The sequence below is a fragment of the Chiloscyllium plagiosum genome, unplaced genomic scaffold (genome assembly GCF_037043375.1).
Source record: "Chiloscyllium plagiosum isolate Xiang-an unplaced genomic scaffold, Cpla_swu_hap1 HiC_scaffold_30, whole genome shotgun sequence".
NCBI lineage: Eukaryota > Metazoa > Chordata > Chondrichthyes > Orectolobiformes > Hemiscylliidae > Chiloscyllium > Chiloscyllium plagiosum.
This window is the reverse complement of record NW_028270168.1, coordinates 23,911,868-23,926,040: the sequence shown is the minus strand read 5'-3', so window position 1 is coordinate 23,926,040 and position 14,173 is coordinate 23,911,868.

The window sequence follows — 14,173 nt, the reverse complement described above, 5'->3', positions numbered from 1 at the left end:
TCCAGTAGTTGTGAGAGACTGTGGGTTTATAGTAATCCTCCATCTGGAGACTATCACTAGAGATGGAAATGGAAAGTGGGCAAAGAAGCGGCAGATGGAGTAGAACGTGGGAAAGAATGGAGGAATGGACTATTTTCTAAGTGGGGAGAAAATTCAGAAGACAGAAGTTTAAAGAGACTTGGGAGTTCTAGTCCAGGATTTTCTCAAGGTAAACTGGCAGGTTGAGTCAGTCATTAGGAAGGCAAATGCAATGATGGCTATTTTAACAGGACTTGAGAATACCAAAAGAATTCTGTGCTGGAATATAGGTAATAATACTTAGTCAAAAGGTATGGTGCTGGAAAAGCACCGCCGGTCAGGCAGCATCCAAGAGGGATGTACTTCTGAGGCTCTATAAGGCTCTGGTCAGACCTCACTCAGAGTATTGTGTGCAGTTTTGGGCCCCATATCTCAGGAAGGATGTGCAGAGGAACCTTGATTATCTGAATGTCGATTCTCCAAATTTCAGATTATCTGAACAAGATCGGAAGGTTCCAATGCTTGGCATTCGATTATCCGAACATTCGATTATCCAAACAAAACACGCCCTGCTCGTGCCGTTTGGATAATTGAGGTTCCTCTGTACTGGCTTTGGAGCGTATTCAAAAGAGGTTCATGAGAATGGTCCCAGGAATGAAAAGTTTAACATATGAGGAACGTTTGAGGACGCTGGGTCTATACTCGATGGAGTTTAGAAGGATGAGGGGGGATCTAATTGAAACATACAGAATACTGAATGGCCTGGACAGAGTGGATGTTGGGAAGATATTTCCATTGGTAGGAGAGATGAGGACCCGAGGGCACAGCCTTAGTGTAAAGACAAGACCTCTAGAACAGCAGATAAAGAAAAACGTCTTTAGCCAGGGAGTGGTGAATCTATGGAATTTGTTGCCATAGAAGGTTGTGGAGACCAGGTCATTGAGTATATTTAGATGGAAATAAATAGAGGATTAAGGGTTCCGGAGAGAAAGCGGGAGAACGGGGTTGAGAAACTTATCAGCTATGATTGAATGGTGGAGCAGACTCAATGGGCTGAATGGCCTAATTTCTGCTCCTATGTCTTATGGTCTTACCTGAGACTGTTTGACATTTATTTTAAAATGCATTTGTTGAGGGGTGGTTGAGGGTGGGGGTGGAACACAGGAACCTGTCACAGAAGTATTTGTGGGGGTAGGAGCTGGACTGTGCTAACTATTCCTAGCTACCTTCCTCGCAGCCCCAATCCCCTCTCAGTATCTCTCAGCCCCCTTGGCTTCCTCCCCACCCCCAACACTCCTTATGAAGAGCGCATGCTCAAAACAGTGACTCTCCTGCTCCCCGAATGCTGCCTGACCGGCTGTGCTTTTCCACTACCACACTTTTTGACTAAGTATTACTACCTATATTTCAGCACAGAATTCTTCTGGTATTCTCTGTTTAGTTTAATATTCATGAAAGCTTTTATCATTATTCTGGTCCAATCCACAGCTTTCCTTCCAAGTCGTGTATGGTTCTGCACAGGAGTTATCGATCTTCCAGCCCTCAGACTCGCTCCACCATTCATGGCTATACTGCACTTCCAAATCATTTTACCTGCCTTTGCTCTATATCCTTCCTAAGCATACTAATGATCTCAGTCTAGAAAGTTCTACTTGATCCCAATCATCCAGTGCTTTTTGGTGTGTAGAGTTTCATATTTTCATGCTCTCTTCTGTATGAAAATGTGTTTCTTGATTTTGCTCCTCAAATGGGCCTGGCTCTAATTTTAAGATTATGATGAATTCAAACTGTTGTTCAGCAGGATGCCATTGCTTGTGGAAACAATGGATGTAGAATACCATAGACATTTCTCCCACCTGTAAATGCTTACTGAATTAAATAATGTCGACTTTAAAAGTTAATAATTCTGTCCAGCAAGAGAGATATGTGAAAATGACCAAAGAGCTAGTGAATAGCAGAACTGACGGTGGCCCTTACAATATGCTGCAGCAGTAAAGTTTATGGAACTTAAGACTTGCTCTGGTCTAGTATTGCACCACATCAATACCTCATGTATGTGACTTGGAACTGTCAGTGCCTTAGCAACATACCATAGCCTATCGTAGCATATCTGACCTTCTCATCTGGCCCTGTCAGTAATAGTCTGGGTCTACAGGAAATATATACAAGAGGAGAATTCAATAGTTGTTGCCACGCATGCTAGCCAAGCTAAGTCGGGAAGAATTATAAGAAAGAAGATTCAGTAATAATTTTAATAAGGTTTTGAAGCATTTTGTCAGTGCAGTGCTGGAAAAGTGCAGCAGGTCAGGCAGCATCCAAGGAACAGGAGAATCGACGTTTCGGGCATAAGCCCTTCCCGAAACGTCGATTCTCCTGTTCCTTGAATGCTGCCTGACCTGGTGCGGCTTTTCCAGCAACACATTTTCAGCTCTAATCTCCAGCATCTGCAGTCCTCACTTTCTTCTCGAACACTTTAAGCTAGTACCAATGTTGATTGTAGCTCTGATGCTTATGCTCTGGGGATCAATTCTGGAACCTTCATGTGTGTAGGATTCAGTGCCATTGGTGGGTAGATTCAAAGTTTAGTTGTTAGGGAACTCACTAGGCATCTTGCATATTGAATTGTTTGTGTACTTGACCTTTCACACATTCTATAAGGACAAGACTTGGGTGATGCATTCATCCGCGACCATGATACAACTCCAAACCTTGCTGATCTCCACCTAATTGCAAAAACTTCAGTGCAAAGCCTTTTCTGTGAAGTCACCAGGATTTTGGCACTCTTTCTGCACCAGTTTCATGTTTCTCTTCTACTTTCTTCACCCACCACTGTGCCTTCAACCTGCTAGGCTTTCCGTTCAGGAATTCCCTCCCTTTTTGAGTCTTCTTTAGGACATTTCTTTAAAGCTACCTCTTTGAACAAGCTTTTTGGTTACTTTTCCTGGACTCTTCACTTTTAACTTGGTGCTATTTTTTGCATCATAATCCTTCTGTGAAGTGCTTGGGACCAATTTCTTCCATGAAGGATGCCACATAAAATACAAATTGTTGATGTCGTTGACGTCCTTTTAGCTTTATGATAATCGAACTGCAGTAAAGTCAGTCAATCTGATTTAGAAACATGGCATACAGGAGTGAGAGTAGGGCAAACAGCCCTTTGAACCTGCTCATCTATCCAGTATGATCATGGCTGATCATCCAACTCCGAGCCCTGTTCCCACTTTCTTCTCATACCCTTTGATCCCTTTAGCCCTATGCACTATATCTAAATCCTTCTTGAAAATATTCAAGCTTTTGGCCTCAACTGCTTTCTGTAGCAAAGAATTCCACAGGCTCACTATTCTCTGGGTGAAGAAATTTCTACTCATCTCAGTCCTATATGACTCATCGCCCCATCCCCAATTCCTTACACAGTGAGAATTTCTGATGGACAGCATTAGACCTTTCCAGAGACAGTTTCATCTTTGCTGCATTTAGACAGAAACTATGGCTGTACCATTCAAATGCTCAGTATTCCTTAAACAGCTTTCTATTGTCAGCAAAAAGAAAATGACAAGTTTGTCTATTCAATCCCTTCCCGAGACTGGAATGAGCTTGAACTCCAACCTTCAGTATGCAAAGTCAACAAATGGTTTCGAAGCAGGGCAGTGGGGTTGGGGGAGGAGAATTCATCTGCTGAAATCTCCAAGAATTTGTTGGTACCTCTAGCCCAGGTATCTCTAGCAGCTAGATCGAGAGTGTGTGAATTTAGTATCATAGGAACCTCACAGGCACTGGCACAGAGGACCTCTCTCCTCACCTCAGATTAGTCCAGATTCAAATGCACTACAAAACTTGGTGCTGTAGTGTGTTTCTAAGTTTCACAGCCTTAGAACAAATGTCAGAAGATCCCCCTACTCACGTGTTTTACTTTAGTGGCTAACTTTGGAATCACATATTTCTGAAAAATGGGAGTTTGCAATTTGTGTTTAATATTAAGGTGACCTTGTGCTGCTGAGGGTGTGTGGGGAATTTCTGGTTCTGGGAAGATGATTAATATTACCAGTTAAGGTAATCCACATGTAATCAAGTTTTAGATGGTGTAGCATGTTGAAGTGAACTGTATAGTTTATCTCTTTGGCTTGCTGCCGTCGCTGTCTTTTCTGTGTTCTGGGTACTATGCGGTGAAGTGAAACCCACAGTTTTAACCCTCCGAATACTGATTCAGCGACTGCGCAACTTTCGAAATGAACAAGCTTTCCTGTCTGTGGAACACCTACAGCTTAACCTTCATGTTCCTTTCTACAACTTTCTGCTTTGCTGCTTTAATTGTGATGGTATCACAGACTAACCTCTGTATTCAGCCGGCATTGCCATGGGTTGTAATGGTTAATCAAGGCATAATCTACAGAGATAGTCTTCCTGATAACGGAAAAGAGAATGATAATGACTGAGTAGCATAAAGCAGATAATGCAGAAATGTGCATTAATATGGATTAGCTCCTAATTCATAGTCTTCTAAAGATACATACATTTTCAAGTAGCCCTTTTGATGTTGATACCAAATATGTTAACCCTGTAGATGCAAACAACTTAATTTCCTTCCTTTTTAAATAAAATTGTCACAGAGATTTTCCAAATCCTGAGTATGTAGTGAAATAATCACAGATCTGTGTCTTCCAAATGTGGTTTATGTGCAGAAAGTATTCTGGGCCATCTGTGTGATACTCTGACAAATTATCAGTCTTTACGGATATATCACCGAAGAGAGTAATCACTGATATATAGGAAACAGGGCAATGTGTGCACACCAAAATCCCACAAGCAGACATGTGCAGATAATGTGCTGCACTGAAGATGCCCAGCCTACATTCTGAACTTAAAGTTTCAGGAATGGGACTTGAACTCTCTGATTCAGCGGTCGGATTGTTCCCCATTGATCCTTAGCGAACATTTATGGTCTATCCTGTTGGTAACACATTGATGTTGTCTATGTTGTTCTATTGGAGAATTATGTACCCATGGGATAGTGTGCAATGAAGTGGGTGTGAGAAGGCTTGTCTGTAACTGACGAGGGGATCTTAAAGGAAAGAAACCAAGAACTGCAAATGCTGGAAATCAGAAACAAACAACAAAAATTGCTGGAGCTCCTATCGGAAAGATGTTGTTAAACTTGAAAGGGTTCAGAAGAGATTTACAAGGATGTTGCCAGGGCTGGAGGATTTGAGCTATACGGAGAGGTTGAATAGGCTAGGGCTGTTTTCTCTGGCATGTCGGAGGCTGAGGGGTGACCTTATAGATGTTTATAAAATCATGAGGGGCATGGATAGGATAAATAGACAAAGTCTCTTCCCTGGGTGGAGGAGTCCAGAACTAGAGGGCATAGGTTTAGGGTGAGAAGGGAAAGATATAAAAGAGACCTAAGGGGGTGGTATGTGTATGGAATGAGCTGCCAGAGGAAGTGGTGGAGGCTAATACAATTGCAACATTTAAAAGGCATCTGGATGGGTATATGAATAGGGAGGGTTTGGAGGGATATGGGCCGGGTGCTGGCAGGTGGGACTAGATTGGGTTGGGACATCTGGTTGGCATGGACGAGTTGGATCGAAGTGTCTGTTTCCATGCTTTCCATCTCTATGATTCTATAACCTCCGCAGGACTGGCAACATCTGTGGAGATTAAGCAGAGTTACTCTTTCTGGTCTGGTGACCTGCCACATTTGAAGCTTTTCACTATATTATTTACTGTAAAAGCAAGTGATAATAAATCATTCAATTCAAGGGTCTTGACTTGGCTTTCTCTCCTGCCAGAACTCCTGAGTTTCTCCAGCAATTTTGTTTTCTATAGGTGAGCTGAAAGGCCTGCTTCTTTGCTGTAAATTCTATTGATAGGCTATAATTAGCATTGGCCTCTCAGTGAAAGATAAGATCCTAAACAAAAATGAAAGTGTAATTTAGTTAGCGATCTCTTTTGGTGGCTATAGCTCTGTCACATGAGCACAAAAGGAAAGTAGCTTCCCTCTGTAAATCCATAGCTAGCGTTCTGTGACAGATCACGATCTCATTCTGCACTCAATTGTCATGTTGATCCTCAATTATTTGCTGTAAAAAGCTGCAGGAGTTGTTGAGGCAAGATTATCAGAAAAGGATTTGTGACAAATTCTCTCTTCATTATCATAAGGTGGGAAGATGTATCTAACAGCAATTTGAAATAAGCAAAAAAATAATAATTTCAGAATAAATATTTCCATAAATCAGCTAGTGGTGATGATGCTTATAACATCAGGATTCTTTCCATGCTGAAATCATGAAGAGATACGTAAATAGACCCAAGGGTTACACCTGAAACATTGACTTCTCCACCTCCTGATGCTGCCTGGCTTGTTGTGTTCTTCCAGCCTCCTACCTGTCTACTTTGATTTCTGCATTTGCAGTTTTTTTTGTCTCTAACCAAATAGACCCAAGGGGACATGTCAATTGTGCATGTTTGTGTCTGCTCAGTTGTCTTTGAGTTCATTAACCCTTATAAAAAGCCTCCCTTCATGTCAACAAGGTGTATGGTAACTTGAATTAAATAGGTGCTTGAAAGAGCTAAGTCTGGATAGCCTGAGCAAAAGGCGAGACCTTGCTGAAGTATAGAAATTAGTTATAATAACTCAGGAAACCTTATTGGAAAGGAATATCACCTATTGTTAAACACTAAATTAGAACCATTACTGGTGGTGTACATAGACTTGTCTGAGTTCAGGACAGACAGTTCTGCAGATCCATCCATTGGTCTGTTTCAGAAAGTACTCAGGTGATGAGTTCCAGCTAGGCAGGTCATTGCCTGTACCAAATAGACTCATAGATAACAAGCGCCATGAGCAGATTAATTATTGATTCCCTGTGGGCCCTTCAGAGGTTATCACATTAGTGAAAGCAACATTTTATATATACTGGAAATCGGAAATCAAACAGAGTTAACCTTTTGAGTCCAAAGGCTCTTCTGCAGTTCTTTGAACCAAGGTTGGCCGGCACAATTGATATTACTGCTCTGGATTTCTGAACAAGAGTCGTTGGGCTTGAAATGTTAACTCCGTTTCACTCCCAACAGATACTGCTGAATTTCTCAAGCATTTTCTAGTTTTAGAAATTTGTAAATCACTTGGTCACAGGCTGATTGAGGACAACCAGCATGCTTTTGCATAAATTGGGCCATATTCGACCAGATTAATCGAATATTCTGAGAATTCGCATAAGCTGTTAATAAAGAGAATGTGGTGCTGTTTGACCACATGTTTATTTGCTTAACTTGTCACGTAGGAGTGATTTGTAATATAAAAACAAAACATGGGCTACTGAAGGGCTACATAGGGAAATGGCATGATACAGAAAGTAGAAGTAAATGAAAAAGGCTGAGATAAAGAGCTATGGTGGAATGGCAAATTGTTAGAATATGGTCAGTGATACAGGGATTCAAGCTGTAATTAATTTGCCCTCTATTTTCCATTAGTTTTACACCACCTATGTGTTGTACTTAGTGCCCCCTCAAGGTTGCAGCTTGTCCACCTTAAAAGAGCCACTGGCTACACGCAGCACCTTGCAGATTGTTGTGTGGCTGCATTTCAAAATATATTTGGATAGGAGGATATAAGAGCAATGTTATTTAAATTTTCTGTTCTGCATAATTATATCTAATCACATTTATAGAGGGTAGTAACAATCGAAGCATAGGAGTGAATTTTCATGGAGTGAGGATGCCTCCAGATTCATCTCAAATGACTGTAGACCCTGATACCTGACTCCTGACCAGTTCCCAGCAGTTTTAGCCAGAGTGAGATAAAGATGTCAATTGCATGCTCCACATTTGGTTTGATTGATTGTAGTCACGTGTACCTAATTACAGTGAAAAGCTTTGTTTGCGAGTAGTACAGGCAGACCACAGGAAGCAAGGTCACAGAAATAGTAATATGTTAGACAGAGTGAGGCATACAGATTACACTGCATAAGAGGTGCACAAAGCAAGATCAACTTGTGGGCACAGTGGTTAGCACTGCTGCCTCACAGCGCCTGAGACCCGGGTTCAATTCCCGCCTCAGGTGACTGACTGTGTGGAGTTTGCACGTTCTCCCCGTGTCTGCGTGGGTTTCCACCGGGTGCTCCAGTTTCCTCCCACAGTCCAATGATGTGCAGGTCAGGTGAATTGGCTGTGCTAAATTGCCTGTAGTGTTAGGTAAGGGGTAAATGTAGGGGCATGGGTGGGTTGCGCTTCGGCGGGTCGGTGTGGACTTGTTGGGCCGAAGGGCCTGTTTCCACACTAGAATGTAATATAATCTAATCTAAACATTATTTGAAGTTAGGGAGTCTATTCATCAGTCTAGTAATGGCAGGGAAGAAGCTGCTTTTGAACCTGTTAGTTGTGTGTATTCAATCTTCTGCCTGATGGAAGAGGTTGTAGGAGAGCATTACCAGAGTTGGAAGGATCTGTGATGATGTTTGCAGCCTTTCCATGGCAATGAGAAGTGTAAATGGAGTCAATGGATGGAAGGTTGGCTTCCCTGATAGTCTGGACTGTGCACACAACCTTCTGTAGTTTCTCACGGTCTTGGGCAGAGCAGTTGTCGTACCAGGCCGTTATGCACCTGGACAGTATGCCTTCGATGGTGCATTTGTACAAGTTGGTTAGGGTCCTTATGGATACACATTCCTACCTCCATTGCAAGGATTGGATCTCCTAGCACCCATTAATTTTCAATAACTCAGACCAGCTCCTCCATGACTTGTGGTTCATGGGCCCTCAGAGGACTCAAGAACCAGTATCTGGACTCCTGGACTCAGGAATGTAATCAAAAGCAAGTTCAAGTAGTCTTATCCTTGGATCCCACTTCTCCTTGTCACCACATCATACTCTCTACTCAAATTCAATGTCAACTTATGCCCTTCCATGTCATTGACCTATTATGCACTGGGTTCTTAAACAATAGATGGTATAATGGCCATGGTAAATGTGGAATGACTAAAAAAAACAGAAATGTCCTTTGTAAAAAACTTGTTTGTATATCCTGTTATCTAAATTGGTCAGTCAGACCATTGAAGGATCAACAACAAACATTTCCAACACTTTATACCTCTTGGTATTGTCCAAATAAGTTGAAACATTGACAAAAGAGACCAAAGGAACTGCAAGATACTATAACCGCTTGAAGATGTCAATCGAGCAAAGCAAAAATTGATTTCACTTGTCAAAACTGAATTCCTGCTGAACAAAAGTTTTATTGGTACAGATTTCCAGCTAAGCATGCAGCATGGAAGCCCCAGTGGCCTTGAACTTATTATACAAACTTGGCTGACAGCTCAGATCAATAAAAGCTTGAGCTAAACAGAAACTCAGTTTTGACAAATGAAGTGTGTTGTTGACTTTGCATGATTGATAATCTCTTGGTTATGATAAGTTATGTTTTCTGTGCACTCTTTTGTCAATGTCTCAATGATTATTTGAACAAAGTTTGGAGATATGAAGTGTTTGAAGTTTCTGTCACTGATATTTTAATAGTCTATCTTACTGACACTTTTATAGGGTTGCAAAAACAGCAGTGTTTTTTCAAAGAACATTTCTGGCCGGGTGTTTATTTTCTGACTGTTCCGTAGTGTTATGACACAGCGGTGAACTCTTATGTTAATTAAACCAAAAACCCAGAAATGCTCAGCTCACCTCATAATCTGTTAAAGTATGAGTGACAGAGAACTCCAAAATTCCACTATTTAAAGAAAATAATCTTAATTTATTCCTTAATTCAAAATGTGAACATTAAACAACGCTAAGCCTCCTTTCTCTTAAATGCTTGCTATCTGCCTTCCACTCTATTACAACATACTGTTCCCATAAAACCCATATTAAAATGACATCAACTTAGATTCAAAACCACACAGTGACTGTCGTCGCTGGTGGCTGTCTTCTTTTGGCTATAGATTTCCCTGCATCGTCTTCTGTCTTTTCCTGTAAAGATGTTTCATGTGAAAGAGTTACCCTTGATAGAGAGTGTTTTGAATGGCAGTCTCTCTCTAAATGGCAGTTACTCTCTGTCTAACTTTCAAAATGTCTGCATTTTTTAAATACTCCTAACATTGGATTGTCTCATTGGTTTGAGGTTGGCAAAAACAATAAATTCAAATTTGATTAGGTTTTAGTATCCTGGGGCATAATTTAAACTGATTGGTTAGATGTGAATTGTGGTCAAAACAACAGAGGTATTTAGTTTACAGCCAAATGTCACATATTCTCAATTTTCCAGTACTCTCTGAGACTGCTAGTCAGTCACATGACAGGTGCCTGCAACCTCTCAGTGCACAACAGCTTTCACTCTCTCTTAAAGGTACAGTATATGCCTTCAACTTCATAACAGTAGTCATTGTATGGTGTGTTAGTTCCATACATGTTACTTGATGGATCATAGGACAAAGAAGGGGCATGAATTGGCATTGAGTTGGCATGAGGAGAATGAAAGGCTGTGGGAATGTCTGTGTATTGAGCTGGCATTCCATTGTCATGGGAAGTATGAGTGGCCTTGGCAGAGGATAAGGTGGCATGAGTCAGTACTATGCTGGTGTGGAGAGTATGAGGGACTGAGGCTGGAGGGCATAACTGTTCTTAATACAAGTAGGATAAATTCACAGAGAAGCAAGGTTAATTACCCAAGGTGGGCATTTGCACACCCATATGATTGTTTAGTATCAGCTTCTAGTGTTGGTGGGCCTGACTCCACCCCACTCCCACCTTCCCGCAGTGAAAATCATGATAATTGGGGTCCATTAAACTGAGGCAGGTTACAGAGTTGGGAAACTTCACAACTTCAGATACTCACCTTAATTGAGGAAATCCAGTCCAAAATGTCCAACGGCACTTCACAGCAGTTTTAGCGAGTAAAGTTTAACACTGAAACACATGAAAGCACATAAAACACATTAGAAGATATAAGCAAAAAAGCAATTGAAGAGAGATTTTGATGAGTATCTTAAAGGTAAAGAGGGAGGTAATGAAGCAACGAAGTTTCGGAGGAAATTCCAGAGTTTCAGGCTAAGGTAGCTGAAGACACTGTTTCTAGCTAGTGCTCAGATTTCTGTTCAGTCTTCTGTCTAAAGATGCCAAAGTCATAGAGCTAACAGCATAGAACCGGGCCAGCTCATTGAGAAAGTTATTCAGTTAGTCTCACTCCTCCGCCCTTTCCTCATAGATCTGTGAATATTTATTTTGAAAGAATGTTTTCTCACACTCACTGCAGCTTAATTTTTCTCTGCTTTTGAAAAAGAGATTACATTCATTGAATTCAATGAAAACTCCATTGTTGAAACTCTGTGTGATTATTTAATAGCCAATTATTAGAGCATGTTTTTACATATAACTTCATTACACAGTCTCTCATAGGTCATAGACTCTGGGTTGCACAGCATGGAAATAGACCATTCGGTTTAACTCATCCATGCCAACCAGATAGCCGAAATTAATCTAGTCCCATTTGCTAGCATTTGGCCTATATCTCTCTAAACCTTTCCAATTCATGTACCCATCTAAGATGCCTTTTAAATGTTGTAATTGTACCAGCCTCTGCAACTTCCTCTGGCAGCTCATTCCATACATATACCACCCTCTGCGTGAAAAGCTTGTCCCTTTAAATCTTTCACCTCTCACCTTACACTTAGAGTCATAGAGATGCACAGCACAAAAACAGACCTTTCGGTCCAACCCGTCCATGCCAACCAGATATCCCAACCCAATCTAGTCCCACCTGCCGGCACCCAGCCCGTATCCCTCCAAACCCTTCCTATTCATACACCCAAATAGATGCCTTTTAAATGTTGCAATTGTACCAGCCTCCACCACTTCCTCTGGCAGCTCATTCCACACACGTACCATCCTCTGCATGAAAAAGTTGCCCCTTAGGTCCCTTTTATATCTTTCCCCTCTCACCCTAATCTATGGCCTCTAGTTCTGGATTCCCCCACCTCATGGAAAAGACGTTGTCTATTTGTCCTATCCATGCTCCTCATATTTTTATAAACCTCTATAAGGTCACTGCTTAGTCTCTGATGCTCCAGGAAAACAGCCCCAGCCTATTCACCCTCTGACTATAGCTCAAAACCTCAATCCTAGTAAATTTTTTCTGAAGCCTTTCAAGTTTCACAACATCTTTCCAATAGGAAGGAGACCAAACTTGCATGCAATATTCCAAAAGTGGCCAAACCAATGTCCTGTACAGCTGCAACATGACCTCCCAACTCCTATACTCAATGCTTGTGCTGTGAGCCCTCCCACACAGGTTTCTCTAGGTCAGCTGTGAACTTCATTGATTGTTAATTTTTCTTAGATGCACTCTGACATACAGCAAATGCAGTAGCTGTGCAGATTCACTACTGTGTCAGAGAGTCGTGCAGGTTTCTTTCATTCTCTCTCTCTCACTGACCATGTGGTCTCTGACTTTGTCTCTCTTCTCCTTTTTAAAATGCCATGTTTTGACCTTTTTATCCCCAAAGTTCCAACAGCTTATAAAACAGTAATTACTGCTCCTGGAATTTGAGGAAATCAGCTCCAGCACCTAAAATACCACAAAAAAGGAGCAGCTCTTACAGCCACAATGTTTTCCCATACTCTATCTTAGATTACCCAGATTCCTTTTTTTAATGGATGTTTTGGCATTTTAAGATTTTGATTGCAAAATTTCACAACATTTCATTTGGAAATTATATTGAGCTTGTCTTCATTCCTGTGACAAGGATGTACTCTATGCATAAGCCTTTTCTTTGGGGCTCTTTGAACATAAGCTCCATTTTCTGTCATTCCATCAGACAGGAAATGGAGATTCTATCAGTACAAATTTGAAGTTCTTCCTTGCTGTGGAGCACAGTAGTTTGCTGCTGAACTCGTATCCCAGGTCACGTGAGTTTAAATATCCCACCTCTGCAAAGTTGTGGGGTTTAAGCTTGCATTTAGTTCCAACTAACTCAGAAAGCCTGTCCTTTGACAAACTTTGGGGGCATTGGCACCTACGCCTGGTGTGGCCTTCAATTGGGTTGCAAACTCCAGTTTGTCACATTCTTCGAGATTTTAATCAATGAACTAACCTCACCTCACCCTGATTAATGAATCATTTTATAAGCAACAACAAAAGTGCTGGAATATCATTAGGAGTTTGTAGGAGCTTGAGACACACAAGGGCTGAACACAATGTTAGTGCAAACTCCTACCATTTATTGCATTATACTATATATAATGAGGCAAAAGTGAGGACTGCAGATGCTGGAGATCAGAGTCTAGATTAGAGTGGTGCTAGAAAAGCACAGCAGGTCAGGCAGCATCCGAGGAGCAGAAGAATTGACATTTCGGGCATGAGTCCTTCTTCAGGAATGAGGAAAGTGTGCCAAGCAGGCTAAGATAAAAGGTAGGGAGGAGGGACTTGGGGGAAGGGCGTTGGAAATGTGATAGGTGGAAGGAGGTTAAGGTGAGGGTGATAAGGTGAGGGTGATAGGCTGGAGTGGGGGTGGGGGCGGAGAGGTCAGGAAGAAGATTGCAGGTCAAGAAGGCGGTGCTGAGTTCGAGGTTGGGACTGAGAAAAGGTGGGGGGAGGGGAAATGAGGAAGCTGGAGAAATCAGCATTCATCCCTTGTGGTTGGAGGGTTCCTAGGCGGAAGATGAGGCGTTCTTCCTCCAGGCGTCGTGTTGCCATGGTCTGGCGATAGAGGAGGCCAAGGACCTGCATGTCCTTGGCGGAGTGGGAGGGGAGTTAAAGTGTTCAGCTCCGGGGTGGTTGGGTTGGTTGGTGTGGGTGTCCCAGAGGTGTTCTCTGAAACGTTCTGCAAGTAGGCAGCCTGTCTCCCCAACGTATAGGAGGCCACATTGGGTCCAGCGGATGCAGTAAATGATGTGTGTGGAGGCGCAGGTGAATTTGTGATCCTTCCATATCCGTCACAAATTCACCTGCACCTCCACACACATCATTTACTGCATCCGTTGCATCCGATGTGGCCTCCTATATATTGGGGAGACAGGCCGCCTACTTGCAGAACGTTTCAGAGAACACCTCTGGGACACCCGCACCAACCAACCCAACCACCCCGTGGCTGAACACTTTAACTCCCCCTCCCACTCCACCAAGGACATGCAGGTCCTTGGCCTCTTCCATCGCCAGACCATAGCAACACGA